The sequence below is a fragment of the Trichogramma pretiosum genome, unplaced genomic scaffold (genome assembly GCF_000599845.2).
Source record: "Trichogramma pretiosum strain Unisexual culture from Peru unplaced genomic scaffold, Tpre_2.0 scaffold26, whole genome shotgun sequence".
NCBI classification, from domain to species: Eukaryota; Metazoa; Arthropoda; class Insecta; order Hymenoptera; family Trichogrammatidae; genus Trichogramma; species Trichogramma pretiosum.
Window position 1 is genome coordinate 1243584 of NW_019641640.1, and position 20306 is coordinate 1263889.

At 45.3% G+C, this 20306-nt stretch overlaps 1 protein-coding gene across 2 annotated transcripts in view; it reads right to left on the reverse strand.

Annotated features, from left to right (window-relative positions):
- LOC106652479 (putative fatty acyl-CoA reductase CG5065) overlaps positions 1-19609 on the reverse strand; it is a 36774-nt gene extending 17165 nt beyond the window's left edge. Inside the window, exons 1-2 of one of the 2 annotated variants that reach the window (XM_014371458.2) lie at positions 19145-19609; positions 18838-19003 (exon numbers count right to left, since the gene is read on the reverse strand). The gene's annotated coding sequence lies outside the window, so the exon portion shown is untranslated. Of the gene's footprint in view, positions 1-12538; positions 12768-18837; positions 19004-19144 lie in introns of those variants that run through there. The other variant, XM_014371459.2, reaches the window with a different exon arrangement.
- Between the last annotated feature and the right edge of the window lie 697 nt (positions 19610-20306).

The following is a 20306-nucleotide window of genomic DNA, read 5'->3' on the forward strand; positions in this document are numbered from 1 at the left end:
TATTATTTTTTTTTTCACGAGGAGGGCTTGTTAATTTGATATACCTCTGGCCCTGCAGCGCACGAAGGAAAGACGATACGCGAGCGGGCGGACGAGCGCTCGTGACCATGGATTTTTTTCTGCCTCCATCGCCTGTATTCTTTCTCTTTGTACACACACACATAGCGTACACACATATGCTCGTACACGGCGTATTGATTTAATTTGGAGGTCAACGAACTCCGTTTGCCGCGCGTACCTTATTATATGATAGCATATAGATATAGGTACACATACACACACACAGCGGGGGGATGCAAACGAAAACACGTATATAAAGCGCACCGAGTAACAGTGTCGGGGGCAGAAGCCTCGCTGCTCTACCTATATCTGTAGCGCCCGAATGTGTGTCACAGTTTGATACTTTTTGTTTTTATCCGCACAGCCCCCGCCAGCCCACCCTCCCGACTACTATATACTATACACGTATCTACACCTACATGAGAGCATTCGCTGCTATAGGCGTGCACACGCGTCGCTTTCGAGCTTCTATATTTATTATTCATACAAGTACATAATGGCTGTAGACATTGTAGCGTAATTTTTCCGCAATTATTTCCTCATTAAGCTGGATTCTATGGCGCGCGCGCGACTCTATGCGAGTAGTGCGTTATGCATACGAACGCGGCGTGATTTATGAAAATTATAAGCGTGGCAAGTTGGCTGGAAATTGACTGTCATCAGCACGCGCTACGTTATAAAATACCTCGCGTTATGTATTTGATTACACGAACCACGCGCAAGCAAGCGAGCAAGCAAACGGCGGGTATATTTAATAATAGCCAAATGCATAACTCGAGTTGGTAACGTCGATTTCGTGATTTCGTCAGTTTGCACAAAGGATCTCTCGCGGATCGAAGAGGCGTTCTCAAGACGATATTATACGCAGATATTAGCTATTATGGACTTTCAAGCCGAGCAGGCTTGGTAGCTCGATTACTCAATGTTATTATGCCTATATATATCTACGATCCAATACGGAAAAGCTCGTCGTCTTCATCAGTTTCAAGGTGGACGAACGAGAGAAATGATAATCGATAATGCAGGAGGGCCGCCGCCGCCGCCACCCGCAGCTTGCGACGAATTTCGCCTCTCTGTTCCAATGATATAAGTTGGTTTATTAGCGCGCGCCAACGTCGCCGGAAGATGGATTATCTGATAAAAGCCGATGAAGCTGATAAAGCGGGCCTGCGAATCGGCTGATTCAGCTGTATCTACGGAGCGCGAGAGCAACTATATATTATGTAGCTAGCATATAGGTATATAGGTATGTATATAAAAGCGCCGAGCAAACGACGAGCTGTAATATAACTTGCTCGCGCGCGGAAGAGAAAGGTTTATGTAGTCTATATATTCTCGAGGGTTGACACGCAGCGAGGAAGAGAGAGACTCGGGAGGGAACAAAACTTTTTTTTTAGCGTTCCTCCTCGCTGATGAGTATGTTTATAAAAAAAAAAAAAAAAAAAAAAAAAAANACAAAAAAACCAAAAAAAAAAAAAAAAAAAAAAAAAACGAACGACAAAGGAAAAGCCGAAGGTTATACGCAATACGGGGGTCGGCGCGCGATGATGGTACTTGTGTTATACCTCGCACGCAGCAGCTTCACTGCCGTAGCGCAAAAAAAGAAGAAGTAAAATTGCACATAAAGCGTCGGCCTGGCTTTCTTTTTTAAAGGGCTGGCGGATCGCAAGCTCGTTGCAAGCTCGCTCGCTGCGAGTTATATTATGCATAATATCCGAGCTGGTTCGCGGCCGTGCTGCACAGTTACAGCTTGGGCGAATGAAAATCGGTCATAGGCTCTCGCTGTGTGTAGCCTAGCACGTGCAGAGAGTAAGAGAGAGAGAGAGAGCTAAAGCTACATCATCATTTTCCTTCGAGGGCTCGTATAATAATAATATATAGGTAGGCAAGGCAGGCAGGCGTTTGCTTGCTCCGAGTGTGTGTGTGCAGTTGCCGAGCTTTATATACAGTAGATCGCAGAATATAGAGCCACACCGCGTTGGGCTGGCACAGTACGGTCTGGCTGCACGGCGGAGGCGCGCGCTCCTCTTCTGCGTTGGCGGCGCGCAAGCCGGGCGGGCGCGCAAAAAGCCCAGGCGCGCGCACGTGCGCCGAGAGCCTCTGCCTCTCGCGCCCGATCGATTTCTTCTACTATTACTACCGTTACTACTCTGCGTTCCAAGCTCGCTCTTCGCTCTCTCTCTCTCTCTCACTCTCTGCTCGTCGCATGCATGCATGTGCACTAGCTAATACATGTGAGTAGTTTATATGTATGTATGTGTGAGCGCGGCGACACCTTCGCATTCGCTATACAGTGGCTGGCTGGCTGGCGCGCGCATCGCTATTTTAGCGAGTATATATATTGTGAAGCTCTGCTTGCAGAAAGAGTGAGTGAGAGAGAGAGAAATACTGAGCGGTTATTGCTCTCTGATGTAACGTGTGCCTCGCTCGCTATATAGTCGCTCGCGCGAGCAATGACGATCCGATAACCCTGGCATTTATGCAGTAGCAGCCTATACACGCTCCAACCAATTACCTACGGCAGCTATATCTACGTCCCTTATTCCAATTGCTGAATTTCATGCAGTCCACGAATACAATCATCTCTCCCTCTATACATAATTTCGATTCCTCGCTTGCGCTTTTATTTTATTAAAAAAAATTTTTTCGCTTTTTCCTTTGGCATATATCTCGCTGTAATTATGATCGAGCGCGTTACAATGTTTATAACGAATTACCGCGCCGCTACGCGCAGGCTTAATATGCTGCGTAGCGAGTTTCGAGCTCGCGTTCGCGCGTTAATTGGTAATCGATGTTGGCTTGCGCATGTACACTGTAACGTACGCTGCGAGGCCATAGCCTATACGTAGCCATGCTGCTGCTGCATGTAGTTCGAGCTCTCACGAGCTAAACGCGGAGCACGATGTCAAAACTCGTATGTACCGTCAACATTTGCAGCGATGTAAACTCGTTTGCACGCACGGACCGTATGTATACAAAAGCCAAAAGCAGCCAAAGAGCGCATTAAACGTAGAATTAGGCGCGTAGATACACCGGCACGCGCTTTTTTTTTGATACATTACGCTACGATTTTATCATAGCTTATTTTGTAACCGCTAATATAATCCATGACATAACGGCCCCCGTGCGAATTCATAAAACCCCATTACAGGAGCTGTCGCGAATCTGCAACAGTATACAGGTGCTTTGCTCTCGAATATCAAACTCCTGCGATCGCTCCAGTCAAATGTAGGCCAATTTTGTTTACAGCGACAGGAGCGGCAGTTGTAGCAGCAATCGTGATACTTTGTTTTTTGCATTTAATCCGACGCTTATCAATGATTTGCCCGCGTTAAATTTAACGTTCATTATTGAATGTAAATAATAGTAACGATAATGAAATAATTTTATTTTAAAGATTTGCCAGAATCATACATGAAAAAATATAATACACACGAGGGCCTACAGTATTTTGCGAGAGAGCGAACAATATAATCGTAGGAATAGAACTCTTCGGAGATAGAGCCTTTAACGTGCTTTGATTGATCAGAACTCCAGTGAAAGTAAACATTGAGATTTGAATCAACGATATAGGCTCAGTTATTTGTAAAGCTCGGAAATCTTTTATACAAGACGCTGCATAGTTAACTCATCGACGATAGATGTCGCATCGACAAAATCCCCAAGCGGTCAAACTCAATTTTAGCTACATCAGAACTCATATTGCTATGACAATATCAGTTAATATGCCTAAACAATATACGAAGTTCAGTATCTGTTACAATAGTGACAGTAGAAACGAAAATATGTAAATTTCCTCGCCATAATTAAATATACCTATTATAGATTCGTTTGGGTTTTGTAGGCGAGCTGTGCACGTTATGGAGCTTGTGTCGAGGACACAGATGAGAGAGAGAGAAAGAGAAGTGCCGAGCTGGTCGGAAAATGTGCCGCAATCGATACGAGGCATATTATATAGAGTAGCAGCTGCAGCGACACAAGGTCTGTAAATTCAGATTTTACCTCTCGCGATCAGCTTATGCAGTGTGTGTGTGTGTGTGTAAAAAACTGCTTACTAGCCGATATACGCAAATTAATATACAGCCTCGGCTCCGAATCGTTATATTGCAAATTATTAACAACTCTCGGCATTAAACGCATAGAGAGTGAGAGAAGCCTGCGTGTACTCTGCTATTAGTTTTGCCCTTGTAATTTTTTTTCCCCCCTTCTTCTTTTTCTTCTTTCTATTTTCAATTTCTCGGGATCGAAATAATGCGTGCGTGATCGTAACTGCCAACGGAACTCGATTGAAAATTGCGAATTCTAGCTCGTTCATTCGCGCGACTCGACTCTAATTTCTCTCTCGCGCGGAGCAATATATGTATTAGATATATAGAGTCGCGATCACGCACGTCGCACGTCGCGTAATTAAAAAAAAATCCTTCGACCGAGGACGGTGAAAAAAAAAACGTATATATCAATTGCCGTGTGATTAGCGTGAAATGATGAAAGCTCCTACGCTCGTGGCTGCCGTCATTCCGCAGCAGCGCGTGTGATTCCGTCACGTACATAAACGCAGAGCGTTTACTTTATAGTGCACCAAACGCACAGAGCGTATTGTACGCTGCGCGAGTGAGATAAAAGCTCGAGCGATCTACGACGCAGTGCCTATATGTGTGTGTGTCGAAACGCACTCGATCGCCTGGTAGACTTGGACTAGTGCCTCGCGCGCGCGAGAGGTCCCCAGATCGTTGCGACCGTGTCGTGTCTATGGCAACAGCGGAGGAGAGCCTTTTTCCCCATTCAAATATATATATCTAGAGTAGTAGCAGTAGTAGCCAAGCAACGAGGAAGAAACGAGTTTTGTTCATTATACAAACTCGAATGCGGGCCAGTGCTGCAGAAAAGCGATCGGGAAAAGCCCCGTCTAAACGGTCCGCGCGCACACTATAAGTACGATCTTGTAAGAGAAAATCAGCTCTCCAATCGCGAGCGACCATTAGATAATCCTTTTTGTAATAAATATATATATAGATAGATAAGTATAGGCTGAATATATAGGCGAAATATGAGCGAGCCAATTCAGCACACTCGCACAAACTTTCGACTCCAACACCAATTATTGAGGGGGGCACGAATATAATGATATAAAATTTCGCGCGCACAGCAGCCTGTGTGTGCCCGATTATATAGACGAGAGAATGAGAGTCTCCGAGAAGTTGGAAACTTATTTGGCAGCTGTACAGCTGGGCTTTGTTAAACGAACGTCTTATAGACTAGATACGACGACGACGAATCGATACGTGTAAATACGAGCCTTTGTACGTATCGCATAGGATCGAATTGGCGATTCGCCGATCGGGAAAATCGACGCGGAGCGAATGTATGTTAATAACCGCGATGTGTGTCGCTCGCGCGCGCGCAAGTAAACTTTCTCGTTTTATATACGCTGTACGGAGCAAGAGAGTCACAGCTGCACGCACACTACGCACTCACGCGCACCATAAAATCTCTTTATTCCCTAACGGGCCAAGCGCGCGCCCGACCAGTTTTGTTTGATACGCTTTGAGCATGGCAATTTTTGCCAGAGATATATAGTCGGGATTTTTTTCGCGTATGGGAGTTGATTGAAGCGCAAAACTTGTAACAGAGAACCACCCTAATGAATGGATGAATCGTGTAGTATTCACACGAGAGAAAAAGTATCGGATTTCAGAAGTTGAAATCGAACTCGCTAACTACTCTAATATAACACAATACAACGAGGTTAGCCTGGATTCTCGAATAATAAAAACTATCAATGGTTTATGATGTATATCGATTATTTACCATGTTAACCGTAATACGGTTGAGATAAATGCTAAAAGCTCTCTATCTCTCTCTATCGTAGGCAAAAGTAATTTTCCTCGGCAAAAGATTCAGCTTCAAGTGTTAATTTTCACATCTCGAGTGGCGCAGGAGTTTATCGTCGCGTATAATAAAGCGCGGCGCGCACCTAGCAAACCGCGCATATCTACGTAGCTTTATCTTATCTCTTTCGGGGTGGTTGAAGTTGGTCTCGTAGCGGCCCAGCTTATACGAGAGCTTCCGCGACAGAATGAAAAANGGACGTAACGCGAGAACTCGCGGACTAGAGGATTGTCGCCAAGTCGTTACTTTATTAAAGTATACAAGGCACGTCCGCGACGAATATATTGCAGTTTAACGAATCTCCATGTGCGACTTTTCGCCCAATGATCTCGAGTTGCAAGCGCCGTTAAAAGTCCATAATATTCATGCATTTTCTCGCAGGAATATTGTCTCTTGCTCTGCGGTACTATGGAATAAAAAATAATTTACGCCTGTGCAGCTGCGCGCGAGGACAATCTGTAACTTGACTATAGACGGTTTATCATTGCATAAATTGAAACCAACACATAGAGTCGCCTCATAGTTCTTCAAAGTTTTATCGTACGTTACTCAATGATTCATTTAACCGAATTCATACACATATGTAGTAAAGCACCCCTGGTAGAAATGCTCAACAGTTCATGATTAAATTTTGTCCAAAACAAAGAGTCACTTGGGCTAAAAAGACCCATTAAAACTCGACACATACTAACCAAGAACGTAATATTTTTTACCACATTTTATTTCAATATAATGTTCTGTGCTATTTTCTAATAAACATCATTTTTGAACTAAATATGTTTACATCTATCAATCCTATGGATTTTTCGAATTTAAAAAGAGACTGCATTGCATTTCTTATACATAAGTAATAGTAAATCTATGTTGCGTTGACATTTTATGACACATTTTACTGTTTTTTAATTCAGTGCCCATATTTCTGAGAGCCTTTATGGTATATCAGACTGATTACTGTCCGGTTGTGGAGATATTTTTAATGTTAATTTGAAATTTTGTTGTAATTATTTATTCATACATTTGTCGTCATTTCACCACAATCCTGTGAAAACTGTGCCGTGACTTATACAGTTTGTTTTACTTCACCTCTTGCAGATTTACAAATAATGGTACTCGCCACCTGGCGGTGAACACTTAAAGTGGTATTATCGTATTAATGATTCAGGTGGGTTTGAATATTTTGAAATAATTAAATGGTCTTTTACAAGTTATTTGATATTTAATTGTAATAGAAAAATTACCAAAACTAAGTCAATTGATGGTCCATGTACTTTATAAAAAATATATTTGAACGGTAATTTATTCGACCATTAGATCATTATTAATGAAGAGCATTTCTACCAGTGACGATAGCTAATAAAATGAAAGTATGTAAATCGGTGACGAATGGTATAAATTATCAATGAAACTTTTGGTAAAAGTGCGAATGACAAAAGATTAACTGTATTAACCGTAGCTGTACTCGAGATCTTTGTCTCGCAATTGTATTATATCGAAGATGGACGAGTCACTTGAGATCCTTTTAAAAATAGTGCGAATGTAGCTCAATAATGTACCGACGAGCATCGTAGACGGGTCAGTCGGCGCGCCCCTTCGCGAAGAAACGATCAGTGCTGTATTGTATACGCACGATTTCGAGTTAATGTACTCATAGTCATCTGTTCTAATCGTCGCAATTTCTCCTCTTCTCACTTTCCCTTTTTATTCTTGCGGAGATCGCAAGAATCTCGCGCTCGTTGCTGCTCCGCTCCGAAATACCGTTAACCCTCGGACTGCTGCTGCTGAAGGATAATTGGAATTGCGCCCGTATATACGCATATATACGTATCGCGATGCGCTCGTACGATAAAGCTCGCAGTTGTATTATATACAGAGTGAGCGCGCAAGCTCTGCGGATGAGATCTAGGTTTACGCGTGCGGAATTAAAGGCAGCAGTCATAACTGTATACACCTGAGCGTGCTGGGCTTTGCTATAACGGCCACTTTTGTGTGTGTGCCCGTAGCAGGCAGCTCTCTGTGCTGTGGCCGGCCCAAAACAGCGCGATATCATCGGTGAGCCGCGCTGTGGATTAATATTCGAAGCACAAAGGCGGCATCGACGCCCGGTGGTCGCGTCCTCCACGAGTCGAAATTAAGATACGAGAGTGGCATTTTAATCTTGGCCCCAGTGCGTAATGGCTCTCCGAGTTCAAGTTGGTGTATAAAGAGCAAAAAAATAAAGAGAGAAGGTAAGTACAGCGTAAGCAGGAGAAGAATAGGAAGAGAAGAAAGAAGGAAAGAAATGAAATAGAAGAGGCGCGCGTTAGTAGCGTTGGTCGTTGCAGCGCTTTCTCCGCTAATTGAAGGCAGACATTAAGGCAAAAGAGAAACAAGTCGTAATATCATGGACAGCTCTAATTCCGGTGGCGCGAAATGCACCATTGGATCGGCTTATTTGCAAGCAACCACCTCAAGCGTGCGTGCGTATGTACAGCTCGAGAGCATCGTAAGTATCGTCGATCGCGCGCCAAGTACTTACTCGGCGAATCTTCCGCGATGCGTTTTCGCGTGAGTGCAGCAAACACACACCGGGGGAATGCAGGCCACATCCTACGCTCGAAACATGATTCACGTATTACACACGAAACGCGACGTCGATGACGACTTTACCGTTAGGTCGGTCTCGAGCGCGCGTACGTATATATACATGCTGCATGTACGTACGTATGCGTGTTTCTCGCCCGCAGAGCACTTATATTATTATGTAGGTATGTTTTAGTTCTGACGAGCTCGAGCCACGTTTAAATGCCGTCGAGTCATGCGATAACTGCTATACAATACTTTTCTTTTGTTTCGAATAATTTCGGCCCTCCCCGCGTATAGTCGCGCGATCGATCGATGAAGAACCCGTTGCGGAACTCTGCGTTGCATTAGTCAAATCGATCTCTCTCTCTATCTTTCTCTTGTCACAAAGCGTCAAAAGCCGATGTATATAACGCGCGTCTATCTCGAGAGAGCAAAGTTAAGGTAAGCCCGTGAGAGGTTGAGCGCGTCGCTGGTCTCGATCGAAACCATCGTGTGCAGCAATCGTGATTTTCCCAATGTATATATCGCATCATCGCGTACACTTGTAAATCGTGCAATCATGGCCATTCGCGTCAAATGCCCATCCACGTCGTGCTATTATGTATAGACGACTCTCTCCTTGTTTGCAGCTCGCTGCGAATTAATTTATTTGGAGTGCGCTCGCCGAGCGGCGATTACTCGCGCGAATTAATTTATGAAATGTCACGTAATGATATTGAGTTAAGCCCTGCCTCCGCACGAGAGCGCGAGAACAATTTAAATACCCATCGTGGCTCGCGAAACCGCAGATGTACTATAGTCGCGGCATATTTATACGCAAACACCCACAGAGACATTAAGGAGTTATGTATGCTGCTTTGATTGAGCGCGCGCAGAGAAATACTTGGCGAGTTGATCCACTTTTAATTGTACAGCGCAAGTACAACAGGTGCTCCTAATTTGCAAGTGGTACAATCCTATATAACCATGCCAAGAAGGAAAGTCCGAGTTTGTATACACACGAGTCATTTACATTTGCTAGCGTATGTATATGAGTTATTTCGCTGCAGGAGCACGAACAGACGAGAGAATCGAATATTCGAAAGTTCGATGTTTAGCACGAGAGGGATTCGCGCGAGTCTAGTGAAACCTCGGCGACGAGGAAAAAAGAAAAGAAAAGAACAGTATGATGCGTCAAAAATGTGCGGGGATTCACTCAAACTATAGACGCGTGTCTTCTTACTCTGCGTGGCTAACGAACTGACTAATTTAGTCATTATCATTTTTACGAGAGAGAATTGCAGCTCTGGTTTGCGGCGTGCGTGAGACAAGCTCGATCCAGTTATCGCGAGTGTTTTCAGCGTTATACAACCGCTTCACGCAGCGTGAAAAGTTAGCGCGAGTAATGCGGAGAGATAGGCAATTGTTTCATTGAGAAGTTCTTAACAATTCAAAATGACGATCGCGTCGAGACTCGATAACTCGAAAAATGTGTTTAATTAATCACGCACGATAAATGGATGGTATTCATCGATTTTTTCTAATGGGTCTCACCGCGTAACAGCTAAATTCTCTACGATAGGTATGGTTGCGTTACAGGGAGACAATGAGAAAATCGCAAAAGGTTTTGCAGTATAAGTGGTCTTGCCCGTTATGGGTGAAGGTAATACACCGGAGAGAGAAATGTTGGCGCGTCGTCGGTTCCTTGACCGGTACGCAAAAAAGCCGCAGCCGCAATGGGGAATACTTGCATATACCTTTGTTTTTCAGGCGTTGCGTGCTGCACACAAAGAAACTCGCGAGTAGCAGTACACGAGTCACGCCAAAGAAATTGCCGAGAAAGAGAAAGAAAGAAAGGACGAGAGAGAGAGAGAGGAAAGCAAAAATACTTCCAAGTTACGAGGCTCGCGAAGAAAGGACGATTATTGCTCCCACGTTGCAGAGATTGCACCGAGCGATGTGTGTTATACGCGCAGTACACATGCATGCGGGGCTCTGCTTAAGGGTAGAACAACAAGACGCGGGAGGCGCATAAGGAGAGGCACGCGTCGATTTCCTCGGGCGCGCGTCGATTATGTACAATTCTGTAAGTATGCACACATAACACACGTTTGGAAAATGACGGAGCGAGTTAGGGCACACAAGCATGCGCATGCTGGAGGAGGAGGTCAATGCTTCGGCTGCACGCACCGATCGAAGCACACCGGCGCAATAGTAGGTACCGCACTGCGCCTCCCGCGTCCGCTCATTCGCACATGCAAACAGAAACAAACACAACATACACGCGGCACACACACACACACACACACTTACGTACCATATCGCTTTGTACGTGACTAATAAGCGATGATTAGTTGCTACTCGCGATACTGCATATTGCATGTGTGCATGCCGCCAACAAGCCCATGTACACACACACACACACACACACATGTAGGTACATACACATTACGTATATAGGATATGAATAGCGCATAAGGCAGTGCACACTCCAACGATCCGGTGATTACTGTCATGCACCGTTGACGCGAGCCACCACCACCGCCACCAGCGTTGATTATTATATTACACCTTCGTTGGAATCCCGTGGTACGTCTTCACAATGGCAATAATTTTAAAGCGCGTCGTTTTTCGCGATCGTTATCGATCGTCAAACAACAACAACGACAACTGCATCGTGTTTTATAATATACGCGTGATATACCGCGTCGCACCGAAAGGCTCGTACGATGAAGCGATTAGAAAATCAAAAGTGCACTGCCACCGCCGTTGTTGCAGCTGCTGCTTTTTTCGACACTGCATACATACGATCATATACGTATACTTATAAGAGCGCATAATGTTTACGGCTGTGCGAGAGCAGATACAAGCGCGCACGCGAGAGAGAGAGCGTCTCTCTTCTGCACATATACACACACAACACACAGCGTCCATACGTTGTATGCACGTACGTGAAAACAGTGTCATGCCCTACTTTTGTCACACATCGCACACGTACACTCTGCGCAGTCGACAATGCGTTGGTGCACACACAGCTCGCGAGCGCCAACCGGAGTATGCATCATCTCTGTATTACATATCTTTATATGTGTGTGTATCTCTGCCACGGGTGGTAAATGTGCGCGTGCAAATTACGCCCAAGTGCGCATGTGTGCGTGTGTAAGCAAAAAAGAGAAATATATAACAAAAAAAAAAGAAGAAAAATGCCAGGCGCTTCAATAAACGAGCCAACGCCACCGTTGCTACTGCTGCTGCAGCATCATTTGCACTTTTGGTACTCGCGATAGAAATTGAAGTTGCGTTTCCGGCAGAAGCAGCAGCCTCGACATTCATCGTATAGATGTATAAGCGTGCGAAGCGCGATGTGCTCTCGAGAGCTTCGTTTGGACTACTACGTGTGTATAGATATTTTACAAGTGCAGCAGCAGTATGGGCCATGGTACTCGTGCGAACGCGAATTTTCCACAACAAGCGCGCGCGCGTACGTGTGCGACTCTCGACGCGAGCCTCCAGGGCTTTTAATTGACTTTCCGTGAAAAAAACACCGTTCCCTGATTTTTTGTGAATTTTTAATTCCGCCGCGAGAGCATCGAATACACGCGAGCTCACCCAAGCGAGTCTCGTGCATATAATGTGTATCATATATATCTCACCTACATAAATAAATTATAAGCGCGGCGGCGGCGGCACGCATGGATGCAGCGAGCGAGAGAGAGAGAAAGAGCAGTGCAGTGCAGTGTACGCCGTCGAAGGTATATAACGGTGTGTGCTCGAGTTCAGTGCCACGATATAGCATATATACAATATATGAATATGCACGTACAGCCGAACGCGGAAGAGATTCATAATATGCACAACTGCTGCGCGTGGCTCGCATCGCAATAAAAGAAACGACCACGGCTGGGCCGGTGCAGCTTTTCGGATTACTTCGCGTGCACAAGCTTTTCGATTGCGACTCTTTAATTCCACTAATAGCAATTTTTATTGCGAGTAATTAGGAAGATTCGTATGTCAAGCTTCAAAATGGTTCAAAGTGGTTGTTACTAACCGATTAATTTTCAGCACGACGAGAAGAGCTCGCTTTGGAGCGAGAAATATATGAGAAAACAATCACCAATCGGCGCACTCGCAGGACGACGAAGAACAAACGTTTGTAATCGCGGTTTGGCGTGCACAATTAGTAGTAGTAGCAGCTCCTTGTCTCGATACAAACGAAGAAAACACGTGTGTGATCGCGCACAAAAGAGGAGTAGAACAGTCGAGCCGAAGCTCGAGGCAAGAACCGACCGACTGACGCTGCGGGACCCGTTGCGCCTGGGATATATATCCCTTATAGCGAGGCGTGCTCTCTCTCTCTCTCTTTCTCTTAATGGGATGAGCCGCTATGCTTTGGCCGCGATATCCCTCTCTCCTTTGGTGTAATACGCGCGTATACTCGTATATACGTACTATATGAATGTGCGTTTAAAGCGAGCGCGAGCGAAAGAACGAGCGATCGGCACTTGGTCGACAACCACTGCTCTCCAGCTGTGGTTGCGCGCCGCGACAATTTCCCCTTTACAGCTTCTGCTGCGTCAACGTCGCGGGGGGAAAACTCGGCGTCTTCGCGCGCGCGGGGTGATGAAAGTAAGAGGTGCGTACGATGTACGCGCGAGCTCGAGCTGAAACTCATTCGATCGCGTGCGTAAAGTATCCTATCCTGCAGCGGGGGACAAAAAAATATTACAGCCATCCGATTCGATGGATAAATAGATCGCTATATTCTATAACTGCATTTTTATCAACATCTTGCTCGCCTAATTACTGTATTTAAGTACCCACGAGCGACTGCTGCTGCTGCTGCTGTTTTTTTTTACCGTCTGATCGTTGCGTTGAGTTTTCTTATGGTCGATCGATGGCGAGAGGATTGCTCGGATTTTGTAATCATTCGCCGCGCCGTTGCTCTCGCATTAGAGCGCGTGAAGAAACGACGATTTTTTGCTGCCTCGAGAGTCGCGATGGCTGCGGCATGGACAGAGGTCGACCGCGTGATAAAAGTCACACACACCGTATTAGTGCGTAAAAAAAAGCAACGCCATACAGCAGTACAGGGACGAAGTCGTTGCGATCCGACTCCGAGGGAAGACTTCGCAGCTACGTGTGTAAGATTGTGTAAACAAACTATACGATGAGAAACGTATGTATGCGTGTCGATCATCGACGTTTATACACATGCTACATCGCAAGTAGAACGGAAAATCGCCGGCATTGCTTTCAGTTTGCCTCAATTAAAAGAAAGAAGAAAAAAACAGCCGAACGGTCACTTTCGATGGAAAATTACGGATGTGATGTGCTGCTGCTCCGTTGCAGTCGACACGTTGCATACGCGAGCACATTAACGAGCTTAAAGTTTACAAAATTCAACGTTTCTGCATGTTTAACGAACGTGCGATCCTGTAAAATATTTTTTTGATGACTTTTCATGTTGGTCTTTCAATCTCGTGCATTTCATAGTTGACTCATAGAATATAGATGTCGCATCGCTAGAACCCCCAAGCAGTTTAATTTGACTTAGGTTTATATGTAAGAAAATAATTCAAACGATGTTTTTACTGTAAAATGTTTAAATGATTACGTACTGTAATTGGGCAGTAGTATATTTTCGCACGTAGCGTAAGCTCGCATTGCTACACCAGCAATCTTTGAGACAAAAAAGAAACGTTTTATTCATATTTATGTTATCAACAAACGCGTCAACAACGTTTTGACCGCGAAAATTCGAGAATTCGAGCGGTCATTCCAACTACTAGCATCACTGCAAATTTTCCACTACATTAATCGCAAAATAAATACCGTTCGTTTAAATTTCTTGCTTATTACAGTTGACGGGCTTGATCTGCTAACGGGACGTGCCTTTCGACTCGCGCACATACACACGTAGGAATCCTGTTAGCAGGCAAATATGCTTACTAACTTATGGGACGCGAATAATTTTATCTTTGTTATTTTCGAGGATCTTTTATTTTTTATTATAAAGACAAATTGACCCACGCGCGAGATAAAAAATTTAATCCCACGTAAGCTAATGGCTATTCTTTGAACTCGAGGCTGCAACTGTATATCCTTACAAGTGGACTAGTAGCGAGCGCGACCGAGTAACAAGTAATTAATGAATCCTAGCCGGGGACTAACGACTTTTATCGCGGAGTGAAGAAAAAAAAGGCGAAGAAGAAGAAAGCACCGAGACGATCCAGCACGAAAAGTTTAAGGATAAGGGGCAAAAGAATCTCGGTTAGGTAAAATCATTTTGTGTGTCAGGGGAAGGGGCGAGAGCGAGCAAAAATAAATTAGCCCGCGCGACTAGTTTGAATTTAAGATTCCTCGCAGCGAATTTTAAAGCGAGGGGTTTGCACGAGAAAGAAAAGATTGTGCCGCGCTTGTGCAGAAAGAAAAATAAGAATCGCTGCTTCTTCTGCTACCTCTTTGCTAACTGATTTTCTCGTTATACCATTTTCGCGTTTATGCATATTTTTATAACAATTATTTCGTGTTCTCGTTTGGTGATTAAAGAAAAATTATTGATCGAAGAGGCAAGAGTCGTATCGGTTTTGTAAGAAAACATGCTCCTGTACATAACTTCAAAGAATGTCTCCGTCCGAGACGATTCTGCACGGACGCATTTAAAATATCGACGCTATACACGAGTATATTGCATGCACGCGTGCCAAGCAAAGTCACGCGCGATAGATTATAATATGACAATGTCAATATATATGATAGAAGTGCAAAATAGCTGGTCGATTGATAATTTTTTCCCCGTTGTCAAGAGTATATAACATGAGCGCAGAACGAGAGAGAGAGCGAGAAAGAGAGAGGATAATAGGCCTAGTTTTATTGAAAAGGCTTCTTTTGCGCGCCACACGACTCGTGTGCACTTAGTCTTCCGGTATTATTTTACAAACTGAAAGAGAAAATTTCAATATCGATCTTGCCGGCGCGAGCGCGCGCGCATCTGCTAGGAAGAGAAGCTCGCCGCGAGCTTTCATATCAACTACTTTGGCCTATGTATGTAATACACACTGCGGACTTTCCAACGTGTTTTCCGCACGCTGTATTAATAACGAGGAGCTTCTATCGATAAATCCTTTCTAATCTGCTTCTCTTTTGCATATGTGCGTGTGTGCATGTGTGTGTACGATGGATACACTTAATTATATACGCAGCGGGAATGAGCGTAATGGAAAAGTTTGTTACTCAAAAGAACACATTTACTGATGTGTAGTTAAACGTGATTTTTCAATTTAAATAAAGTTTTATTGATTTTAGTTCAGATTTTTCACGGATTACGCGTGTGATCTCTTGTTTCTGCAATCAGTTAACGCTACGAAACGGAGTGAATTCCGAAATCCACATATGGAAAAAGTGTCACGTCTGCACACGTACATATATGATGAACTCGACGACGTATCACTCGAGGACCTGTATGTATGAGTATGAGCGATGCGAAACAATCTGAGATATAAACGCGGCTACGTCGAAATTTCCCTCGAGAGGCAAAAGGTATATAATATAAAAAGTATATGTGTGATCCAGCGTGGCTCCATTTAAAGGTAAAATATTGCGCTCCATTAATTCAATTGTTCTCCCGTTTTAATGGTAGTATGGCATAGGTGTACTATCCGTAACACATACACGTAAGCGACGCTGTGCAAGCTCACAATTGAATAAAATATATATTTTACCTACGGATTATACGGAGCTCTCGCGAGGTCGATTAATAATAAACCACAAATTTATCGCGGCTGACGACGTTTTTCTTATAATCCAAAAGTTTAGGTACTTGAAAATGGGGTGAGAGACTTGCACATAATTGCAGCACAGCGTAGGGTTAGCCGTAGTTAACGAGACATCGAACGGTTATTAATACGAATACATGTGTGTGTAAAAGCTCTATAGTGCGAAGTCGAGCTGCACAAACGGCTCGGCTGTTCGACAATGTTAAGCGCCTCTCCTCGCGCACAGATAGAGGAGGGCTGCTCTGGCTCTTTGGTTGGCGAACTGCGAACCCGCGGCGCAGAGCCAGCAGAGAAGCACACATATATATAGGTAGACGCAGTAGCCGTATAGTCTCTGAGACTCTCTGGATTGGCAATATATATAGAAGTCGACGACGACGACGACAACAGAGAGGGTCAATATACGTGTCATATATACATGGGCCGCTACCACGCCGAGGCACGTACGAAGCTCTAATGCCGCTGCTGCTGCCACTGCACTTGGACAAAAGAAAGACAAAAGAGGGAGAGAGAAAGATAGAGTGAGACGGATGAGAAATAGCACATCGACTAGGAAGTACAAACTGTTGGCGAAGATGCGGATTAACGCGTGCTATACTTATACTGCAAGCGCGAGATATGTATCGCGGAAAATGAGCTTGCGACTCGCGTCGCGCATATATAGTTAGATTTTTTCGGCCAGATTATCGTTAAATTACATTCTTCGCGCGGCTGGGAATTTAATATCTTTGCCAATGAATAATGCATTTTCTCTCGGAAAAAGCTCCCTCATAAAAATATCAATTTCAAAAAATGATATTCAATTCCTCGTTAAAAATTTTTTTTGTACAAACCTATCATTTTACGCGTAAATTTACGAATACCAACAAAAATTGTTAAAATTCTGGTTCAAACCCGAATCAAAAAGCTCCGAGCTTGCGGATACAAATTTTTGAAAAGCTCGCAGTGCCAGACGGATACCCAAACATTATGTGCGTGTGTGTGTGTGTGTGTGTGTATGTGCGTGCGTGTGTGTATAAAGGGCGAATGAAAATATGCATGCGAACTCGAGTCATGCGCAAGCTCAACGAGATTTTCTGTCTCACCTCAAACTACACGCTACATTGCTAAGGTAGCAGACGATGGGGCGAGCGACGAGCTTTCTTTATCTTATATACTTTCCTAATTCGGGACTATAAGTTGGCGTATAGCGTGTACAAGTTTAGAGGCGCATTCGCGTGTCGCGTGAGAGCAGCAGCAGTCTATAAGTGCACGTCTCGTGTCTTTGTGTCTATGTATATATATGTGTGCGTGTGTGTGTTGAGAAAGAGAGATAAAAGATGGCGAGTGGTGTGCCTAAAAGTAACAATTTCGAGCGATAAACAGCAGTATAGGTGCAGTACGAGAAGTAGGGAGCGGTGTGTACAAGATGCATATTATTCGGCGCGTCTCTAATAGCTACGCAGTTAGTATTATTAGTAGTAGCGCTACGCGTGCCTCACGGGTAGTACAATAGTCTCGAGACTAAACGTATACCTTGTGTCTCGTAAGACTGGCCAGTGTTTCACTGTAAATATAGGTATATGCTCAAGGGTCTACTGCTGTTAGTGCTGCTAGAATTGTGCAGTAGCAGTAGCAGTAGCAGCAGCAGCAGGAAGGGGCGTGCGTAGAGACCGGGAAATGTATATAAGTAGTCGAGCCAGAGAGACTGGCAGTCGAGCGACTGCCGCCCGACTCGCACGCGCATGCTGCTGCTGCTGCTGCTGTGCTACTATATCCCCCGATCACTGCTACACTGCTGCTACACACACACATACATACACACATTTCGCACAGACTGCATTACGATCGTATTATAAAAGCTCGCTCGAGCCGTCGCAGAGAGAGCCGCGCCGCCGTCGTGCGAGACGATCGCAGCAGCTACATGCACGAGACACGCAGCTACCGGAATGGTCTACTCTTTCTCACTTGCCCCTTTGCCTGTGTAACGATCATTTCGTGTCGTGCGTTAGGCTACCGAAAGCTTTCGCAAGCTCGCAGGGCGTTTGTGAGCGATATATATGCCAAAAAAGCTCGATGCACCGGAGGCATATTATCGAACGACGTGGATTATAAAAAAATGTGATTATGAAAGCATCTTCGTCGTGCATTCTACTCGAGACTACGGTATGCAGGGACGAGAGACTTTGCTCTAGGCGCGGTTAAGCTCACTGCACCTATACTCGAGAGTACACATACAATATCGAGCGTACGAGAGAGACAGAGGCAGCAGCAGCTCGGCGCGCAGCGGAGAGACAGCGAGAGACAGAGCAAAAGAGAGGGTAGTGCACGCTGCTGCTGGCGCACACCCACACTCGCTCTCTCACACACGTAACACTCTCGCACGCGGGGGCAGCGGCTGCAACGAGCAGCAGCAGCAGCAGCTTACACACAAGCACACTTATATACACACAACATACACACGCGTGAGAGGAGCAGGCGAGGGCAGCAGCAGCCGCAGCAGCAGGTGCACTAAAACTGCTCGAAAGCTCACCTGCTCCAATGAGCTTTAAATATAAGACTAGTAAGAGTTCGTGCTCGACACACTACTCACCTGTACCCGCGGCTCCAGGAATCGCTGCAGCTAGTCAGAGCTTCGGCAGGGACCAGCCCTGCTGAGGAGTTTATCCGGTTTATCACGGTCGACGATCTCCTACGAAGCTGCTGCTGCTTCTTTCCTCGTCGAGACTTTGCACCAGCTCGATCGAAGCTTTTTTTTTCTTATCAAAGAATCACAAGGAGAGGCAAAAAAAACGGCACACTGTAATACTAATTCCACCGGCGGCGATGACTACTGCGGTAGTAGTTACTGCTACTGCTGCTGCTGCTGCTGCAGCGCCTCTCTCGTGCAGCTTTCTCACCCTTTCGGTGCTGCTGCTGCTGCTGCTGCACGGGGCGGCACACTCTCACGTAATATACAGATATATGTATATATTATGCACACTTGGAATAGCCTTCGATGCTTCGAGCTTTTACCGAAATCGTCGGGCTGTCTCGCGCTGCACACTTTTCTGCTGCTCCTCGTGGTGGATGGCACACACAGAGAGGCTCGTCGTGTGGTAAAAGCTCGCGTCCGCTGGGGCTCTCTTTTTCTTTTATATTTCAACACTTGCACTCGGCCAGACGGCAATAATACTCGTGTCCACTGCTGCAGCAGTGAGCTGCCAGCTCCGACGTCGTCGTCGGTTCGGCCCTCCTCGCGAACCCACCACCGTCGAGCCCGCCATCTTGGGCCACACTCGCACCGAGAGTGCTGACTCGAGAGCGAGCCCTCCAACCTTCGGGCGCGCACGCGCACCACAACAACGACGACGACGGCTGCAGCCAACGGCGACCACCACGGCGACGTGCGCCGCTTAGTGCTCTCTCGCAAGCTCGCCACTCGCTCTACTCTCTACTCTCTACTTGCACCACCACCGCCGTCGCTGCAGCTGCTGCCGCCGCCAACGCGAAACCCGCCTGCCAGCGTTTATCCGAAACTCTCCCTCGCTAATTTGTCTTGCTGCTTCTGGTACTGCTGCCACTCGTTGCTGCGATGCACGAGCTTTTCTCTGCATAGGATTTACTCGAGCTTGCGAAATCTCGCCCTCTTGCCGTCGCGATATTATCTTGCTGTATATCTATACCGCATGCAGCGATGTTATGTATAAGCAGCCCTCGACGACTCCCGCGCATCTTCTTGCAGCCGTAGTGCACAGCGCCAGAGCTGTGATCCGTGCCTTTGATGTATGCGACTCTTTGTTTTTTTTCTCATACTTTTGAATTTCAAACTAGGTTTTTAAATGTATTACCACTGACCATAATTACGCGATGGAAATGTGCACACATACACACACGATGTGTCGCGTCGACTTCGCTTGCGAGATACATGTAAACGAAATGACCTATAAACATCATAAGCTATATTAGCATTTTGATGCAACAGACATTGACAATTATAATATAATTAGATAAAAAAAATATTGCTATACTAAGCGAGTTCACGTGAACACACATGCAAGGTTTCATGTCGAATTAAGTTAT